This window comes from Symphodus melops (assembly GCF_947650265.1).
Source record: "Symphodus melops genome assembly, chromosome: 15".
Lineage (NCBI taxonomy): Eukaryota > Metazoa > Chordata > Actinopteri > Labriformes > Labridae > Symphodus > Symphodus melops.
Genome location: NC_136705.1, coordinates 17,796,052 through 17,816,904, shown reverse-complemented (window position 1 = coordinate 17,816,904; position 20,853 = coordinate 17,796,052). Strand labels below are relative to the sequence as shown.

The window sequence follows — 20,853 nt, the reverse complement described above, 5'->3', positions numbered from 1 at the left end:
CTTTCATCAGTTTTGGGTGGCCTGTACATGGAAGTCAGGATTGTTGTTAACTCGTGCCTAAACTAGGCTTACAGGATGCTCCAGTCTTTATACTAAGCTAGGCTACCGGTTGTGGCTAGCATACACTCCAGTCTATCGATTGTTACTTATTAATAGCCTCAAACACTAGGCAAGCTGGCTATTTCGCTTCAAATTTATAGCTTGTGATCAAAAGGCAATATAGGCTAACAGGGTGCTGGCTGTAGATGGAGACAGGTCCCCTGTGTCCAATATTCCTATTGAGCAAGGCTAACATGCTGCTGGGTGTCTAGCATATTTATTGATAATATTTTGAGTAAAACTTACTTAAAAGCTCAATCTCCCTGTGTGCACAACTGAGATGTGTTATGTTGCCTCTGCATATTAAAACAAGGAGATAGAGAGGTCTTTCTGAAGATGAAAAGAAATTGTGAATATTGTAAGCTGAACATAGTGGAACATTAAATACTCTTTTAATACTGTCTCCAGTATCATGATTTACGAAAAATATTGTTTAAAAAGGTTCACGTTCCTGAATTAAAGAATCTGATTCATATATGGAGAACCGTCCTTTAATATCTTAATATTAATATATTTTTGCTTTGTCTGAATAATTATAATAATATAATATTATATAATTGTCTTAAAAGCATGGAAAAGGAGGAGAATATTCACTTAAACAGATAAATGTCTTGGGTTCGATCATGTGATGTGTTGGTTTATGCACTGGATCATATGTAAACTGTCTGGAAGTGATAAACTATGATGAAGTCGATTTTTTGTTTGGGGGGCTGTGTTTTTATTGTTGTCTTACCTCTTGAAGCGTTTCTATCTGGGCGATGATACATGTCAATGGTGCTTTTGTGCTGGTTGCCAAATGACAAGCTGGAACTTTCAATTGACCGTTGTCAATGTGTCACAATAATTCCATGTAGGTTGGGTGTTGTAAAAAACCTGAAACAAATATAAAATATTCATTAATTCATATAGAGAAAACTATGAGGTTTACCTTGTTTCCAGGCTCTATATGCTAAGATAGGCTAACAGACTGTAGGCTATAGATTCATATGTATGGTTGGATAATTATTGCTCAGAATTGCTTTCCTCAGTAAAGCAAAAAGGAAGCGTGTTTCCCAAAACGGATTCCTCTGAATTCGGTGTGATCACCTATGTGTTTGCTTTGCAAGCAACATGGCATTCACACAACTCTCCTCTGGCGAATCAGGGTTTTTTTTTCTAGTCCCCCTTTTTCCAAACTTAATTAGTCAAGGAGAGACACATTAGTAAAAGAGAAGGTCATTTTTGTTGTTTAGCATACAGATAGAAACTTCAGGACACAGATCACTAGCTTCTTATGCTAGCAATTCAGCACAAATGAGGTCAGCACAGCTTTTCTCCTCTTGTCTCAAGGCCATTGTGCACTTGAAAACACTGAACTTTGCTCAATAACGAGGGAGCAAGAAGGGGCTGGGAACTCCCCACGGTGCATCAGTAATTCACAAAGTGAAAATTTCATCCTGCAGAAGACCCCTTCTTATTTTCAGGAATGTCATTTTTTAGTCATACGAAAGAGCTAGAGAGAGACATCCTTAGACATCAATTATTAACCAAAGCTTATATCACAACCTCATAGATCAAAAACAGCAAACTTGTACGATACTAGAGGGCAACGCTTATATTTAGCGCTTCCAGAGAAACACAAACCTTACGCAGAAAGGTTAGGCATTTGAAATCTGACGTGAGCTCACGAGCCTTTGTAATTTCCCTGACAGGTACACGACGTGGCACAGGAACACTGTAGGGTATGTGAGTCTATCTTTGTACTTCTCCATCAGAGGCAGAGTATTTTGCACCACCACAGAATAGGGTTCCTGTGAAAATGAATATTTTATGATATTGCTACCAGGCTATGATTGGTAGCGTAAGAGTAGATTTGCATTCCAAACTGCCTGTTGTGCAAAAACATTCATCATAACCAAGCTTAGATAAGTCTTAATGTACCCAGCAGTCCAGAACCCTATGGTGCTTTGTGTTGTCTTCTTTCAGGTTAAAACATCAAGGCAGGTAGAACTGTTTACGCGGGCAGATAATACCATGAACCATTAGAACCAAATTTAGCACTGACCTGCTTCATTCTGCTACTACTAGTGGTTATAAAAGGACAATATCTTCCTTGTGGCTAACTTTGAAAATGATGAGGCAGACTTGCCATCACATTTTTAATTTACATCTTTAGTTGACAGAAAATAAACTATCTGTAAATGCTTTCTAATACACTCAGAACCTGTATGTCTTTTTTGTCAGCTTCCAGTTAAGTTAGGGGTCCTGTTCTGAACTGTTGCCAAACAAAGACATTAGAGGTGAAATGAATAATGTAGAGTCATTTCGCAGTAAGAAGTCCGGACATTGCCCCAAGGGGGGCTGCGTCACTCTCTGAGCCCCGTAACCTATATTTGTGTGAGTCGGTTTTAACAGCCCATCGGGAGCACAGCTTTCCAATTCAGCAGGCTTGTAACGTTGAAACAGATGATTCATCTTTGTCCTTGTACTGCGAAGCACAAATGTAATGCAGTATGTTTGCTCACGAAAGTTATCGCTTAGTTATGTCAAATATATTTTCATGCATTTTCAGCTGTGAGATTTATGGATAGAGCATTGTTACTGAATCTGGGAGAAGCAAAGCCTATGATTCTGTATTTATTTGAGTCTAAACAAGAATAGCATCTGCAGCTACATTCCCTAAGCCTACTCCATCCTGATGTAAAGAACCTGTCAGTCTCCACCTTGTGACAGAAACAAACTGGAACCACCTCAGGTACTCGATGCTCATTTGCATTTTGTATCAAGTTCCTTGGTCTGTCGCCAGCATGAGCATATAAAGCTCTGCTCCCCAGATATGGAGGCCCTGATTGAAACTGGAGGCAGCATGGAGGCTCTCTCTGTGTGCTCTCTGTATAGAGAGCTCATTAGTTGGAGAGACCTGTGTGCATTGTTCCAAGTCTGCAGAGTCAGCGAGGGAGCCACTCATCACTTTGCACAATCCAGACACTCGCACATCTGGTCTGTCAGCTTCAGGGTGACCTGCACGCACACACAGACACACATAGGCACATGCAAATTTTGGCATGGAAGAAAACATAAACATTCACTCGTGCACTCAAGAGTACCAAAATACTTGTGTGCACAATCTCCTTGAGGATCATGTATACACTGTGTAGGTAGACAGCCTCTGAAGATTGAAATGTAAGAATCGTACACATATTCTCCCCCATCCCTCAAAAATACACACTTTCTTCCACACAAGAACTGTCCTGTGATTTAGTGTTCACTTTATACTAAGCTGAGGTGGCCACCTCCAGCGCTGACCCTGCACTGCAGCTCAGGGCCGCAGGTGCAGCATTTGGCAGCACTTTCGAAAGAATCCCAGAGCACAGAAGGCTGAGCTGTCAATCTCCACTTATGAAGGTTTTAATATAGAGGCTTGAAGGTCTTAAATGCACAGCTACTTTAATATAGGTACAGTAAGTGTCTTCACTCCTATTCCCTTTTCTGAGTTATACAACAAGCTGGTCTGCACTGCAGCAAGCTTTACCAAACTGTGGCTGCTTGGGGACTGAGAATCAGTGGGAAAAAGTCATCGGCATGCAGGTGACTGTCATGAATGACATATGAATAAAGAGAAATTGAAGTAAATCTATTCCTCAGCTAGAGTGAGGGCATGCCTCTATTGAGAACTTGTCACAATGAATTCTATTGACAGACCTGTTTTATCTGGCTACGTTATTTCCAAGACACGCTGAGCAGTGAGTGTAGGAAAAAGTTGCCCGAGAAAACTGAGAACAATAGTGCAGAAGACCTCATATTGAGTGTCTGTGTCCGTATAAAAGAAATATATTTACTAGACCCATGGTTGCCATTTCAAAAGACAAAATTAATCAATGGAGTTCACTGGAGCAGCTCTCTCATAATGGTACTCACAGAGAGCTGTCATTCAAGATTAAAACCCTCATTTGAAATCGATACTTTAGACTCTTCGCATCCAGTGCCACTGGTTGGCCGATCAGCACGGCCTGAGAAGTTACAATGAGATCACTTCTATGAGTCCAACATAGTGTAAGTGAAAGATGAGCTATCACTATGAATCACACTATAAAAGAAAACATTTCCTTCCGAGAGTCTGATGAGGAGGTCTAAATCACAATAAAATCTGTACGCTTAATATGATGTCGGCTTATTAAGCTCAGCACAAAGACTGGACATTGAAAAATAGAAAACAAATTTGGGATAATTCATGTGAGATCAAGGTATTTCTTTCAATCTGTCAGTTTCTGTGTGACAGCATTTTCAGAGCTACTTTAATGCAGAAAATGACCTTGTACAGAAACGGCAGAACATGTTGACTGTGGGGGATTAGTTGACTTTTCTTCAAAAAACAACTCTGAAAACAGTGAAGAATTATTTAATCCATAAAGCACCTTTAAAAACAGATGGCTTTGGAAATGGGTCTTAAATGGATCAAACAGGATTGGATGACGATGTTTTTTTCCAAGGTGAGGACGGGATTGAAAATGACTCCTAAATTCTTTGCAATGGATTTCATGTCAGTAGCAGATTCCACAGGATCTGTGTTTATGTGCTCTGTCCATGCCGCGCTCTTCAGATTTAATCTTGCAATCTCTGGTCAATGCTCCTGTTTCCACTGCACGCACCACTGTCCGTCTCCAGCCCATGCCAGAAGCTGAACTCAGCTCTCTATTTTCGACGTTCCCTGAAAGCATGTGTCAAATTGAACAGAGCAGATCGACCCGGACAGCAAGTCAGAAAGGGGACAGAGAGCATCTAGTCAAATTTAAAATAAAACATATATCACAGACTACCAATTGTACATCCCTTTACTATATGAGGGCGGCAGTAGCTCAGTCTTAGGGACTTGGGTTGGGAACTGGAAGGTTGCCAGTTCAAGTTTTAATCCAGAGCAAAATATGGAAGTTGATCTGGTAGCTGGAGAGGCCATTAAAGAAATACTTGCTGCAAGACAAAAAAGTAAAAGGCCACTTGCATTGTTAATGTTTATGGTCTATATCCCCAAAATGTAGAGGTGTATTCAGTCAAAACCCTTCTCTGTGCCAGGTATCGAGCGGTTTTATCAGTGGAATAAAATGGTTGTCGAAAATGGGTTGGGTTTTTTTGAGGGGATACTCCAGAGAAGCTTATGGGATCAATGAGATTACTTAATTCAATTTTTCACCCACACGTTGTACTTCTTCTTCAAATTATAGCAAATGGGGCCAAAACACTTCCAGGAAACAAAGGCACCAATCAAACACTTAATTTGCTGTTGCTTTTAGCTAAGCTGTGCAGGTCTTTCAACATCTTAACTACAGGCAGATGTTATTTGGGACTGGTCCATATTTTCTGGCAGCAGAAAACAATTTAAGCAGCTTGGACAGATGTGCTCTTAGAACTGTAGGAACCACTTGATACAAACATGTCCAATAAATTATTACAATACTTCATTTCATATAGTAGTCTGGATTAGCCCTTAATATCATCTTTGTTAGTAACTGAGAATGCATTCAGATGTGCTTTACCAACTGTAAATTGTATTCCCTGGCTGTCACAACACCTCTTCAGAAAGCTGCTAATTGGGAAGACTCAGCCTATTCTCAGTAGCCGAGGAAAGAAAAAAAGGAAGACAAAGAAAAGAAGAAAAGTGCGAGACTTCGACGTCCCAGGCTCAACTGTCATAGAACAACGTACTGCTGCTCCTCTGAGATTTGCTTCTGTGAAAAGCTCACACAAAGGCTTACAGACTCCTCAGTTTTATCGGAGGTGTGAGAGAAGAGAGTTGTCAAGGCCATCAGAAATGTATTCACAAACCTTACAGGGGTTCAAATTAATCTGTGTGAGGAGTGGTACTGTGACGTCAATACGCTGCCTATTTATGGAATCATCAGTATTCAGTGTTGGGGTGATGGCACAGATACTTTATTTAACAACATGACCTCATCATCAACCAGCTTCGCTCCCTATACTTTGTTGTGAAAGACTGAAATAAGAAACATGTCAAATGAGGTACACGCATCTCGCATGGGAAACTGTTAGAGTTCAGAAGCTTCTCAGAACATTTTTGATGTGACAGCATCTGAAATACTGCTTCTATCAAAGCTACACATTTGGGGGCATCTTCTTAATAATGAATAAATTCCAGCTAAATTGTATTCCAATAAACATCATGGTCAAAACATTTGTTGAACCTATACCTGTTTACTGAAGCCAATGTGGTTAATGAATTTATGAATTCATGTTTGGATAAAAAAATACATTCACTTTAATTCGATTCTTAATTGCAAGAACTCTAATCTCCTCTGATCCACAGGAATCTACACAGAACTTTCGCTAAAAATATTGTCGCAGAAGGTTGCTTCATCTGTTGCAGATTCTGACTCTACAGGAGTCTTTCCCCTGCAGTGAAAACACAAGCATTATTAAAGAAGTTTCGAAAGCTACTATGTAATAAGTTCAACCCTGATAAACAAAAAAGTCGCTTTTTGCTGCCACAGATGTTTTTCGTACGCTTTTTTTTCTGTTAGCAGTTAGTGTTTTGCATGCTTCCAGTACGCCTTGTGATTTTGGAGGATTGTTCTGCATGCTTTAAACTCAACAAAGCAAAAAAAAAAGGCACCAAGTTCATTTGTGTTTTTCCCTGTTTTCCAATTGAATAAAGAGGTGCAGTTCTGCGAGTTATCTTTAGCATGGTTAGGCAATGGGCTGGTAGTGAAAGCATGAACTTTTTCAAATTGTATGCTTCGACAAAAGAGCCGGTGTGTTTGTCCCTAACACTGTGCAACCTACGAAAGCAGGCCTTAGCTAACATCTGTTCCAAACAAGAATTGAAACTAACTGAATAGCCAGTCAGATTTGGTTATTGGAGACATGTTGACCTTTCTCATATGTTTTATGAATAGAGCCTAAAGCTCTAGTCAGGGATACAATGCACCACGATATATTGCCATATTTGGATGTTATGTTTTCAAACTTTTAATATGAAATGAAATAATAAAAGAAAACCCCGCATTCTAAAAGGAGCTGAAACTTTTATGAGCACCATCCAGTTTTTTTGTGTTTTTTTTTTTTTTTTTTGTTTTTTAAGCTTGACGTAGGAAGCCGAGCCTTCTCCGTGGCATACTTTTCAGACTTTATAAATAAAATATGACATGGCTCTGCTTAAGCGACAAAAAAGAATGGTGTCTGGGACGTATAATGCTTTCATATGGACCTTTTGTGAAGAAACAAAAAGAGAGAAAATCAAAGGCATCATCTAAATCAAAGCATTTTTTTTTCTCACAATCAAAGCATCTGAGTAATTGCCCTCTAATGGAGAAATCAATCAAAACTGAGGTTTCTTAGGGTTCTGATCTCATTATTTTGGTATATGAGACCTCTAACTATGGTTTAATTGCATTGGGGAGCAGTCTAAATTGATCCATTTATTTGGAAGATTCCAGACTGGTGGCTGTAAAGATAAAGCTATTTACAGATGGCTAACCCATTAATTGTGCTCATTAAGGTATTAGACCGAGCAGCTGTCACACTCTGTAAGTCATGATGGACAATAACAAGCAAACACAATGCTATTGCAATGCTATTTAAAAACTAAATTACAAAGTCATGATGGGATTGGTTCTGTGTATTGGTTATCCATGGATTACATTCATAAGATTGTATTGTCTTAATAATTAATTATCAAGACAGTGTAGTGTGATCAAGATTTGCCCAACAAATGCACCAGCCGATCACTGCTCTTTTGGTTTAAACGTCATCACCTCTGCCTTCTCGCTTGCAATGAATTTTCCAAAATAGTTCCTGCTGCCTCCACACATAGGCTCATCTGGACGGAAATTTTACAGGGACTGGCTGGAAAAAGTCACTGCAATGATGTGTAGACATTTTCAGGAGGTTTGTGCATATGTGGAAAAAACCCCATTAGACTTGTTGTTACATTTAGGAAGGCAGAGTATTTGGTCCTTTCATGGTAATGGTTCCAGGAATTAATTGACAAAATATTACAATGTTATAATGTCCTCTACCTTGTCCACAAAGCTCCATCACAACTTAAACATCTAAAATGATAAAGGGTTTAAAATGACTAGTTAAAGGATATCCATGACATCATGATATAAGTCAACTTAAATAGAATAATCTTTTAGTGCTAAACTTATTTCTGGCAAAAAAAATTCGAAACTGACGTTAGTATTTAGCCCAATAAAACTGCCGTGCTAAAGTACAGCTTCACAAAACTGTCAGCATGGCTATGAAATCTTCGACTTGTTATATTTAGTAATGCAGAATACTTATTCATGGTTAGGTTACGATTGTGCCCTTTAAATAAATGTGACAGTGTCTTGGTGCATGAGACAAGAATCTTTAAATTATTGAAAGTTTAGCTAAAACGTTTTTGTTTTTGTTTTTTTTGCCTGAACATTTCACAAAAGAGAACTAAAGATGTGAACCCCAAACTCTCTCAAGGCCCTGCTCCTTCTCATCAAACCATCCACTCTACTTCTCTTTCATTGGGTACTAAAACCTACTTCCAACACTGTAGAAATATGACATTTAAAGTTGTTTCCAAGCAGCAATTAGCCAGCCTTGTGTTTGGTCAAATTGTATAGAGCAAAACAAATTAAAGTTCACATTTGGGAGACAGGATTGACATTTAAATAGAGCTTGGGTTTACACTTTACGGGGACATGATGAACAAAGACTTGTTTTGTTGACAGAATAATGGTGAAAAGTGCACTGGAATTCTTTTGGCCTGAAGTATTTTGTGCCACCTTTAACCTTCAGAGCTGTGCAGAGCTCATGTTCCACTGGGGATCTTACTGTATGTGTGTCACTTTTTGATTGCCCATGAGGAGCAAGGAGGAGACCTGGCTCATTAAAGATGAATGCATCAGCGAGGGGAGAAAATCAATGGTTACAACAATGGAACATATTTAGTGTGGACTCTGCGGTGACATCAGGGACATCTCAGTCAGCAGCGATATGATGAACTCATTAAAATGATTGAAGTTGGTCTTCAAAGAGCCACAGTTCAAATCCCTGGAAAGCAAGAGAACATGAATCACAGCCAAGATCGTGAAGTTCTGACCTTAATTTTTTCATTTAGCCGTGTTGCACTTTGATAATGACAATGACAACTAGGAGCACCAGGTACAGCACACAACCCTGGGCTATATTTCATGAACCAAATTGGCTTTCATTTCCGTCTATTACATCCACGCTGTGAATTATAGGTGAAGATCCCCTCAGGTTTCTTTATAATCCTTTTTATACCTTCCCTTTTAACAGTTTTTACAAGGAGGAGAGCGTGTATAAAAGGAGAGGTAAATATAAGTTTTAATTCATCTTTATAATATCTTTCTAGTGCAAGCATTACATGAGTCAATGAAAAGAAAGGAAGGCCGACTACACCCAGAGCTGTAGAGCGTTAATGAAAGACCAGCCTGGAAGAGCAGGAAATCAGATGTCGATTAGAAGAGACCCACACTGCTGACCAAATCAATATCAATAACTTAAAAACTTTCTATTTTTAACGCTATTTTGAAGGATGTTTGGTTTGACGCCAAATATGAAATACTCGACGTCAATGACAAAAAAAGGAACAATCAAGTAATCATTATCAGCAGAATGTCACATATTAAGATACAAGATATATGATAGAGAAAAAGGCTGCTACCGATATTTTAGATCACTAACAACTTGCAAAAAGACTCAAAGGTGGATTTTGCTGCATGAATCAAATTCCTGTTATCTGACAGGCAGTGAGCTTCTGAAATGAATTCCAGAAGGTTTTTCATATAACTAATGTTTAGACAAGGCCAGCGATTTGTATAGCACATTTCAACATGACTGAAATTTAAAGGCCTTTGAACAGGAGCACATTTAGGTTTTTAGAAAAGGAAATAATGAAGTATCAAGAATTACATGAATAAGAGTTTACATAAATACAGACAGGTCTGGAAATCTGTTCAGCATGCTGGCACTGATAAAGCGCATAAAATAAATGTGTTGTTTACTCTATGTACAGATTTGATGTAGCTGGGGATGTAATTTGCATGTTTTGGGTTATAAAACAGAAAATTGGTTCCAAAACAAAAGTTTGAACACGTTATTGACTGGATGAAAAGTCAACATTTTTTCCTTTTTTAATTTTCTGGGAAAGTCATGATAAAACACTTATTGGAAAGTTTAAAGGTATTTTGGTAAAGTGTGTGTAGGATTATACTATTTGGATTTTATTAATGAAAAATATAAAAAATTGATGGTACATTTTGACAGCAATGTATTACATTTTGAGGGGCTCATCTTTACAAGTGTGTGTGTGTGTGTGTGTGTGTGTGTGTTGGGGGGGTCTAGTCGGGTGGGGGGGGCAGGATAATTGTTAGACTGAACTTTTTTTCTTTTTCGAGGATTTTTTGATGCGTAAAAATTGAATCTTGCTTTTCTGTGTTCTGATTTGACTCAGGGGCGAGACAGCAAACATGCTCCAACAACTTTAGAGGTCTGGAAGTTTAATAAAATATCAGCAAATAAGAGATGTGTTTTGGCCCTAAACCATCCAGTTCTATAAAAATAAATAGCAGGATTTGAAAGTCGTTCTTTGACGGTGCAAAGATTTGAGGGACTGGAGGCATGTGCTGCACTCATCTGGACTTTAGAGACAGAGTTTTGGAACAAGCTGAAGCTGTCTGATTGAGTTTTTGATGGGACTCGAGGGCCTTTTACCAAGCTTCAGTTTGTTCTTTTGCCTTTTGAAAATGAGTGATGTATATTATATTGAGGCTTTTGTGGACTATACACTGCTATATTGGAGATGAAATGCACAGCCATACATTTTCTGAGAGACTGTCTAAACTGTCACAATAAAGATAACAAACGTCGATGACCGTCATGCACACATGACCTGACTTTATCAGCAGCACTTTCTGCTAGAGGATTTCATTACAGTATATGTTGAAATGCTGAAAAATGATAGCATATAGAGAAAAGTAACCTTATCAGATTAGAGTGGAAGAATGGAGCTTGCATAGCTCAGAAATATGAAATATCTTATTATGCTTTTGCTGCTATTGTTGTTGTTGTTGTTGTTGTTGTAATACAGTTCCTAAAATAAGGATGTGCCACAAACACTCCTGACGTCCCAGAGGGCAGAAACAGTTCTCTTAAGGATGATTGAAAATTGTCTGATAATGCATCTCAGCAATCCATTCACACTGTTTTTTTTTAAGTTTTAAGTTTGTGTCGGGGAAGTGAATCTGAGAGTGTTTTCTAAGAGAAAGAATATCCTTATATATCCAGTTCTTTAACCCCTGTCAAAACATCTCTACGTTGTACATTGTGGACAGTTTTTCTGCATCAACAGTTCTTCTTAAATAATGAAAACCCGTCAGAATATTGGTATTGAATGTTTTCACCCTTGGTTTGACAATCCGTTCAACATAAGAAAAAAAATCATTACGCTTTTTCTTTTATTTCCTATAAAGTTCCTGCTACCCTATGTTGCCAGAGATGAAGTGTCAGCCACGGCCAAAGATAAGTGAAGTTTGAACTCGAGAGACTTTTTGCTGCATTCTGCATTGATGGTCCTTTTTCTCTATCCTTTAACTATGCGACTCCTTCCCTGCTTTCATCTTTACAGCTGCATAGGCAGCAGCGGAGCAGAAGTCAGAGTGGATTGGATTACAGAGGCCTGCTTGCACCTCGTCTCAACCAGTTGAGCTCTTTTTGATCTCAACATGAGCACCCTGCAGAAAAGTAAAGAAGAGAAAAGCAGCTCAACTTAAAATGACTAACCTTTACTCCCTTTTTCAATTTGATAAAGGGTCAGCAGAGACAGTAATCCAGCTAATAGCTCATCTGTAATGCCCGTCAGTCAGTTGACCACGTTGGTACAGACCGAATATGTCAAGAACAATCAAATGGGTTACCATGACATCTTGTTTGAAAAACGTCTTGGTGTCAGGATGATGAATTGCCTCCATTTCCTCTAAACAACACAATGAGCTCTTGGATTTGGAGTGAAATTTATGACAGGTATCTGAAGTACCTTCCTGAATACTCTAGGTGCTCAGTGGATACATCATAGTGACAATAACCGGATTCAGACTGCCCGTTCAAGGCGGGATTTTTGTGCCCTTTTAACATTGCGCTGTCACTACAAATGGCACAGAGGTGTAACTTGCATGGCACAAAGCGATCCTACCTCTGAATTGCCAGTGGACTATAACAGAGGTGTTATAGGGCCAAGATAGGATCAGAGGAGGGTGAAAGCAGGGGATAGCAGTGCTGCGTGTGTGTGTGTGTGTGTGTGTGTGTGTGTATGGAGCTCCCTCTGTTTCTCTATTTGCTTATGCTTACACAACACCATAATGACATGTGAATTCACCAATTGTGATAGCAATACTGTTGCAGAATCCAAATGACAGTACAAAGACATAAAGATTTTTTTTATTGTGGTGCTGTGTGGAATCTCATTCTGAATAAAGCTCGTGTTGACACTTAATGTCGCTCTATCATCAGTTCAAAATGTTAGCCATCATTAAGACGGTTTATCTCTACAAAACAGACTGGACAAGAATGTGAAGATGAATCCTAATAGCTTTGGTGATCCCAAAAAAAATATTCGCGTCTCATATTTTTTGAAAGAAAATGTCTTGAATATACTCTATATTTCCCAGGGTCAACTTGGACTCGAGTGACATCATTACACCAAACTAAAACGATACTTTCTCTTGAAGGAATGCCTTCAAACCTGAAGACAGTCCTATCAGATTAATCGAAAACTGTAAATGCATTTACACTACGATGGTGAACTCAGTAAACATTATACCTGCAAAACATCAACAGTTCATTATTAGCAGAGGTCAGGTAAGTACATAAACTCTCAGTTGATGGTAAAGTAGTTGTAAAAGAACTGATTAAACTATTCTACTGAATAAAAGTGTCAAAGTACAGATTATGAAATACACTCAGTTTAAAAGTAAAAAGGAGACCTCGAAAGGACATATCTTCTGAGCAAAGCTTGCCAGACTTGATGTTATAGTAGACAGAATGAATTTACAAGTGTTAACTTTTCTATGTTATTCAAATCAGTTGCATAGGAAATGTTTATATGTTCAGAATTTAAGTCTAGATATTTCTGTCTCCCAATAAATGCACTCGTGTAAAGTCGCTTTATCTTTAAAAATGATCTGCAATAAAACAATCAAAATTAATTCAACTTTCAACAAAAGTTAGGAGCCTCCTTTTAAACAGTTAGGTAAAGAAATACAATAAATTTTGTTATAACTTTTAGGGAAAGAAAAGAAAAAAAGATCTGCACGTTTCAGACTGAGACGAGCATGTTGGCTCGACACATCATTCGTCAATAAATCCTTCAAACCGGAGCTCCTAGGTGTGCAGATCTTCTTTTTTTACCTTTACCTGTTTATGGACCCAGAACCCACTGAGGGATGTGCTTGTCCTTTTTGATTTAAAATTTGACGGAAGATGTAAAAAGTTCTTCGATAAATAAAGATTAAATTTAGGTCATATAGTTGCCTGAAAAATCGAGGGATGTTAGGATAATATTTGCATGTAAGCATGCAGCTTTTAGCATTAAGCTAAAATAATAATTGTGCCTATAGATAGCCTAACAGCTCTGCTGGCACAGCTTTAGACTTTTAATCTAGTTCAATCAGAAACATAAAGTTGGAAACTGTTACAGAAGAAAAGTTTGCTTCAACAGACTTCTGTGTTTTCGAAACACTTTTGTTGTCCTCCCTTGATGCACAACAATTAAAAATATTGCCACAACCACAGCTTCTTGAATAAGTACCATCCTGATGAGGGCATGGGGGTTAAACATTACACCTTGGTTAGACAAGCCATTTATGTCCTCGCTCCTTTCACTTAATGCAACTCAGAGTTGAAGAGCTCTGCTACGTTATGTCTGCTGCATATTGAAAAACACCTCAAGTGTTCTTTGATTACCACATGAGGGCCACCCGGGGAACAAGTTCAGGGGAAAGTTGGAGGTCTGCTGCAGATGTACACTCAGAGCTGAATAGTCTGAACACTCTCCTGAAGGATCCTGGAAAGAAAATATCCATCGGACAAATGCATCAAGGCCAACGAATAAATATCACAGGAACATCTCATCTGAGTAGGAGGCAGGTGTTGATTCAAACTTGTGGTGTTTAGAGGACACTGTGCTTCAAATAAGTCAAAAATATCCATTTTCAATGAGCAGAACTTACAGTTTTTTTGATCTCTCAGATATGAATTCAAATGCCCAGACATGCGGTATGAATAACACAGCGTGGGATTTCAGATCTGAAACATGTTTGTTTTTCCCAGGTAGATCAAACACATAATTGATCACCCATGGGGACATTGAAAAAAGGTAATACATTTAGCCGTCTGCGAGAAAACCTGCTTCGCACATCGGACATTAAATAACTATTCAGCGTTTTACATGAGAAAGTTTTTGAATCCCTCGAACAGTTAACTTACATGGCGTATCAAAGTATTATTGCTCCCAGGGGAGTGATCATCCACATCATCATTTCAGTCATTAAAAGTCAGCCAAAGTAACTTTTAATGACAGTCTCCCTTGTTATTCTACTAGAAATAACCAGGATATAATTACATTTTAAAACCCAATGGTAGCAACCGTCCACTGACCTAGAAAATACAGAAAGTTTTTTCGAAGGTTTTAAATATTTATCTCAAATCTGCTTGCTTATTACCAACACTAACAAGGTTATGGCTTTGGCTCTTAGAAATAATGTTCTACCCTATTTTCTTAAAATGTACCATTGGATTTACATGATATTAGCCGGAAAGCGATGCCAAGAGACAAAGAACAACTGATTACAGTTTGGAGGAGCTCCAGAGCTAAGATTTACCCCGTTAGATGGTTGTTGTTTTTTTATCCATAACTTTGGATTGAAGGTTAACAGAGGCTTGAGGGTCAGGGAATCAAAGTTAAGATTTAAGATTTTGATAAAGAGTAAAGTGTAACAGTTCAGGACTCAATATGAGGTCATTCAGAAATAACCTATGTGGTTCGAGGCCCCACTATAAAACAAGGAAGTGCAGGTGATGAGTTGAGTTGAAAATGTGTCTCTCATATTTTGCTTGTAAGAAAACAAACTTAGGAGAAGACCTTAACGGTGGCCTTGTCAGAGGTCAGGCTCTCCCAACCTTTAGTGACGCCCAGCCACCACCATTGGACTGTGTCATCCCCACAACCGATGCCATCCTCATTAATGCACGGACTGCTCCAACCTCCATCTCAGCGGCAAGGAAGTGTGGACAACAGGAAGGCAAGCAATACAAAGGAAAAAACTGATTTGCATCTTATCCCATCGTCCCCTATCCGATCTTTCTAAACAATGAGTGTTGCATTTTACCATCTCTTTTGTGAAGCACCTCGATGTAACACTTCTTATTAATTGGTGGTATACATGTTAGAATGGTGTGTGTGCAAGAATGCACAGGGCTGAAGGTCCCATACGATGTAAAGTGTGAAGAGTTGGAGGCTCATTAAGAGGCTATTATGAAAGAACTCGTGCAGTTTAAGGCCGAGCACAAACAAATCAGTGCAACGGACGAGCTGAATTAAAAAGGAGACCCTCATATTGTGTGTGTGTGTGTGTGTGTGTGTGTGTGTGTTTGTGTTAATTAGTAAACTTCGGAGAAGACTAAGGCCTAAGTGTGGGGGTGTTGTTTGCATTCAGCAATGTAAAGGTGCTCAAAACATTGGTTGTTGAGCTTATATTTAAATGTGTTTGTTATGCCTTGCAGAGAACACAGAATTTTAAAGACAGGTGTAAAGGAATCATGAAAAAAGATGAGCTTTTATAAAGGGAGCTACAAGACATATGGAAAACAAACACACATTAGACTTAAAGAAGGAGGGTAAAAAACAAAACCTAAATCCATCTATTAGGATACAACCACCTAATTCTACCAAGAGCTTAACATATAAATAAAAAGGATATAAATATAAATGACATTATAGGTCGGTTGGTTTGTCAGTCTGTTGGTTTTTCTACAGATTTGGAGTCCTTAATACTCCTTTCTTTAAATGCTGATCAGTCTGATGCCTTCATGTATCGGGACTTTAGCCAGATTTAGAGAGCAACAGGACAAAAAAAAAAAAAAAGACAATCGCCTCGAGAGAAATATGCTTTTCATTTGAATGAATTACCGTAGCTTTCTTTTCTCAACCACTGCATTTTGATCCCTGCAGAAGTTGTATTTGCCTTACAGGGATTGGTGCAGCAGCGCAGTACTCCCTGAGACGCTGTCTTAAATACCCATGTTTGCCTCTGTATCTGTGCGGTAATTAAAGGTTTGGAGTCACCTCAGGAGATATCGTGGCAGCTCCTGCTACTGGCTTTGGCAATCTGTTGTGCAGTGTTTGGTGTGTGTGTGTGTGTGTGTGTGTGTGTGTGTGGATTAGGGGGGGGGGGTGTCAGGGAGGAAGCGCTTTAGAGTTTAGAGAGAGCCTCCTGAGTGAAGCTGTCTGAGTTTATTGGTATTATTTAGAATGACAGAGCAATAATTGTTGAAAAAAGCTGCTATTTTCACCTTTATTATGGTGCTACAAGAGAAAATTACACGATATTTGCAACAGCCATTAGACTATCTTGTGTCATTTAACGAGTGTGTCCTCTGCCTTTCAAATATTAATGCCATATTGCTCTCTCGCTTGTCAAGAAAATTACCTGGAGCACACAGGTAATGAATCCTATTATAGAAGTGAAGAGCTTTTTTTTTGTTTTGTTTTTGTAGTTATAGAGATGGTGAAGATTCACAGAGGAAGCTTTCAAAAAAAAAAAAAGAGGCCAAACATTGTGTCATCAGTTTTGATAATATTCATAAAGAACAAAATCTATCTATAATTTAAGAAGCCGTGCATCCCAGTTGGCTCTGTCACAACCACAACAACAGTTAATTGCTTTGTGCCTGGGACAGCCAGTTCAAGTACTTGGGAATTTGGTTTGACAGCACCCTGTACTTCTTCCAACATAAAGTGAAACCCCAAGTCAGAGCTCTTGCCTTTAAGATCAGAGCTATTCCTCTCTCGCTCTAAAGGCGACCAAGCTCTGAGCCTTGGTTACGTGGTTGCAGGGAGTCAAGAGCCGTGCAGCCGGTCAGCAATGGGATACTGATTAACATCTTTCAGGCCGATCTGTGTGGAAAGGGCTGGTGGTGTAAATGACCAAAGCAAACGTCTTAGTGCGTGAACGACAAGCTGCAAAGGCTCCAGAACAGAAAAGGCCATAGATTTTTGGCTCCCCGAGGGAGAGGCTTTGATTTATTTACAAACTGTTGGGCTCTGTGATAAGTAAAAGCAGCAGCGTGAAACACTGGTGCTGCATAGCGTTGCCAACATTAAAGGCAGCTGGAGAAAGAGAGAAAGAAGAGCTCTCAACTCCGACGTCTCTTCCTGACAAGAGGCAGCTCATTTGTCCCACACTCTGTCTGCCACTGCCGGCGGATCATGATCATCCCTCCACTGCTAGATTAAGGTGATGCACTATGCGTATCCGCCTTTCAAAGGGCTGTGTGATAGGTTACATGTTTTGAAGCGATGCATAGGTTTGATGCCAGTGCTTCTGACAAGTCACAGTGTGAAGTACAAATGATTTCCACGAAAAAAATTCAACTGAAAAAGAAGTCTTCTCTTATGCTTTTCTTTTGACTCCCCTTTAGATCCATGGCCCATTCAAGTTTCTTGCATTTACGTCTTTCAGTTACAAAAAAAAAAGGGAAATTGTTATAATTCAGCATCCTGCCATAGAATATGTTTTTGTAGGATCCGTATCAAAGACAACAACCCACATGATAACTGTAAATTAATTGTTACCATCTTCTTTAACTCAGGACTGTTCATCATTCTGGCTCGTGCACTTCAAGGTCAACTGTGCAGCTTATATAACAGTCTATGTTAGATAAAACTGAGTTCTTTTTGTCATATCTGTTCCATCAGTGTACCTCACCTGTTTCCCTCTTGGGCAGTGTGTTATCTCGTTGTTGCCAATTTTTGTGATCATGTCACCAGTTTCCGATGTGACCTGGAGTTGATCCCTCGTAGATAGAAGCCATGAATTGGATATTTAGGTTCTTGAAAAGATTCGCAACGGAAAAACTCCCAATGGAAATCATTCATCAGAATTAATCTGCAATATGTGGTTGAGGCATTGACTTTTTTGACCTCCAATGAATCTTTTTGTTCAATTGATTTGAATGACTGCATATAGCAATCTGACAGATCATGTCGTTTGCACCTTTTTTTTTCCCCGAGTGCAATTTTTTTGTCAGTCCTGTAGTTTATTTTGTTTTATTTTATTTAACCAATTCATAAGTCTCAATCAAGTAAAATCCAAATAATGCCTTAAAATTAAAAACAAACACATTTGCAAACGAGGATTCACTCTTGCGTGCAGGTCTGCAACACAAACTATCTGACTGACACCCAACTTGAAAACTCAATTTTAGGTATGTTTTTTTTACCAAATTCTGAAGCACAACATCTCATGGCCCAAAGCTTCCAGCTGCAGAGTGACGTTCCCTGCCTCCATCGCCTCCAGCTTCTTATTTTCTTGATTTTCCACATAGCTGCTTCAGCCTGTCCAAAAGCCAAATGAGGAAAAGGGCACGAGACAGTTTGTGACAGGGGGAAACACAGGAGGGGAGGTGGCATGTCATATCATCTGCAGAGTCCTCACTAGATGGCAGTGTAGTGTAGGATTATAGTTTGACAAGTTTTACAAGATGTGGCATCATTTGAGAAACTTTCTCCATCCTCTCTCTCATTCTCTCTTTCTCTCTCTCTCTCTCTGTGTGTGTGTGTGTGTGTGTGTGTGTGTGTTGTGTTCTTCAGAAAATGCAATAACTTCTCAGAGTTATGCCAGTATTGAGGAAGTGTCTGAGCCTCTCCATTTGGATGTTTATTTTAATAACTTGTCTTCGTCTTACCGTGACCTTTGGCGTCACTGGGTGGTGCTCTTTGACCGGGCCGTCCTGTGGGTGTGGTTCAGTGATTGCAGAGAGCTCAGGAAATGAGTGTTTTATCAGCCTGTGCAAAGAAAACAACAACAGCATTGTGGGTGGGAAAATAGAGAAACTTCTATATTTAACTCATCGGATGCTGCCAACTCAAATAAAACCATCAGTGGATAGCTTCCTGTTAGCTTCTCCTCCTAAATATACGGGTTGTGAGTCGATGAATAACACCTGTGTTTATGAAGGACATGCATATTATAGATATCTTTTCATAGATGTGACAGAAGAGCCTTGTTTACACAGTGTGAGCCGAGATCTGCACAAAAAAAGCCAAACAAAAGACATACAGTATAAATACAATAAGACAAACTGCAGCCTGGCCTCGTGATTGTGCAATGGTTGCTAAACAGAGACACGATTGTAATTTGCTGCTGTCGCATTTAATACCCCGCATATGTATCTTATCTACAGTATGTACTGTGTAGATGCCTGGTGTATTCAGGTGGTACATTACAGAAGGAGAGCAGCACATCCTACTCGCTCACTGTGAGAGTGAGTATGTGGGAGGAGGTGATAGCGGGCAAGCATTCACTGTGTGCAATGTCCTCCTCGACAGCAAAATTTAGAACATGTAGCGCGCTCAATAAGCAGAGGAAAAATATGCTTGGCAGGAGTCTGCTGCAGCGTTCCTCCTTTTATGGTTCGATACAGTTTGCAAGTTGTTTTTTTCTAGCTTAATAAAACATTCAGTATTAGCTTCAAAAATATCTACTTTTGCAGTGCTTTGAATCAAATGTGATTTGGAAGAAATTATCCAGGATTAAAGCAAGGATTGGTATATAAGTCTATATATTCATATATATTTATTTATATGTTGTGGGTGGAAGATTGTCCCTCCCATTCTTTCAGCCCAGTCCAGTACCATTTGAAAGCTCGGACTCCAGAACCTCCTCTCTGATAAGTTTCCTTGCTTTCCTGTGAGAATAGGCAGCCGCTGTCACAGTGGAGCTGAGGGAGTTCAGGAGATCAGAGGCAAAGCAGCAGCTCCCTCTCTTCTGGGGAGCCAGATGACCCTCTTCAAAGTGATAATGTAAACAGCTAGTATCTGGTGGAACCGTGGGAGTTTGAGGTAGAACTGGAAGAATTCTTCTGCAAGATAAGTGTTCAAGCGACCAAGGCTGTAAGTTCTGTTCTTTTTTACCTTTTCATACCTCATAGCAGGCTTTTACTGGAGCAAACGAATGAAAGCAAATTATTCATGAATCCTTTATTTAGTGATACGTGGGCTTAAACGCTTTGGGAGTCTATTTTTTGCGTCTTTTCTTTTATGTCATTTTTTTTAAAATTCAGCATCTAGATCGTAGTACAGCTTCGTTGCTAAACTAGCCCGTCTACAGCTGCTGTTAACTCCAGCTGCAGAGGTTTAAAACAGCTGCTTTCAATTAAAGTCCCCCCGCAGAAACATTACCCTGAACAAGCATTTGTTGACTTTAGATGTGAAGCAGAGGAAGCACAAGATTTCATAATATGTGTGCCTGCTGATGTGAGTTATAGACAGCCATAAAACTGAAAGGGCAGGTCTTGACCCACACCTTCCCTACTCGAGCAATGGATTGTTGCCGTTCCAGTTTAGATTTTAGCACAGTTTTCATTGGGTGAGTTTGACGTGAGTTTGGGTTTTATGATTTCATCAGCTCCTCGCCAAATGAACTTGTTGATGAATGGAATTCCTTTACTGCACTACATTTGGATGTTTTTTCAGTTCGGGGTAAA

The 20,853-nt window shown here is 39.2% G+C and overlaps 1 long non-coding RNA gene across 1 annotated transcript; it reads right to left on the bottom strand.

Moving 5' to 3' along the window:
• Positions 1 to 18,592: 18,592 nt before the first annotated feature.
• LOC306835700 lies at positions 18,593 to 20,510 on the bottom strand. The gene is made up of 3 exons (XR_013780680.1): positions 20,003 to 20,510; positions 19,054 to 19,153; positions 18,593 to 18,703 (listed from the first exon to the last, which is right to left on the bottom strand). It is a non-coding gene; the product is annotated as an uncharacterized lncRNA (long non-coding RNA).
• Between the last annotated feature and the right edge of the window lie 343 nt (positions 20,511 to 20,853).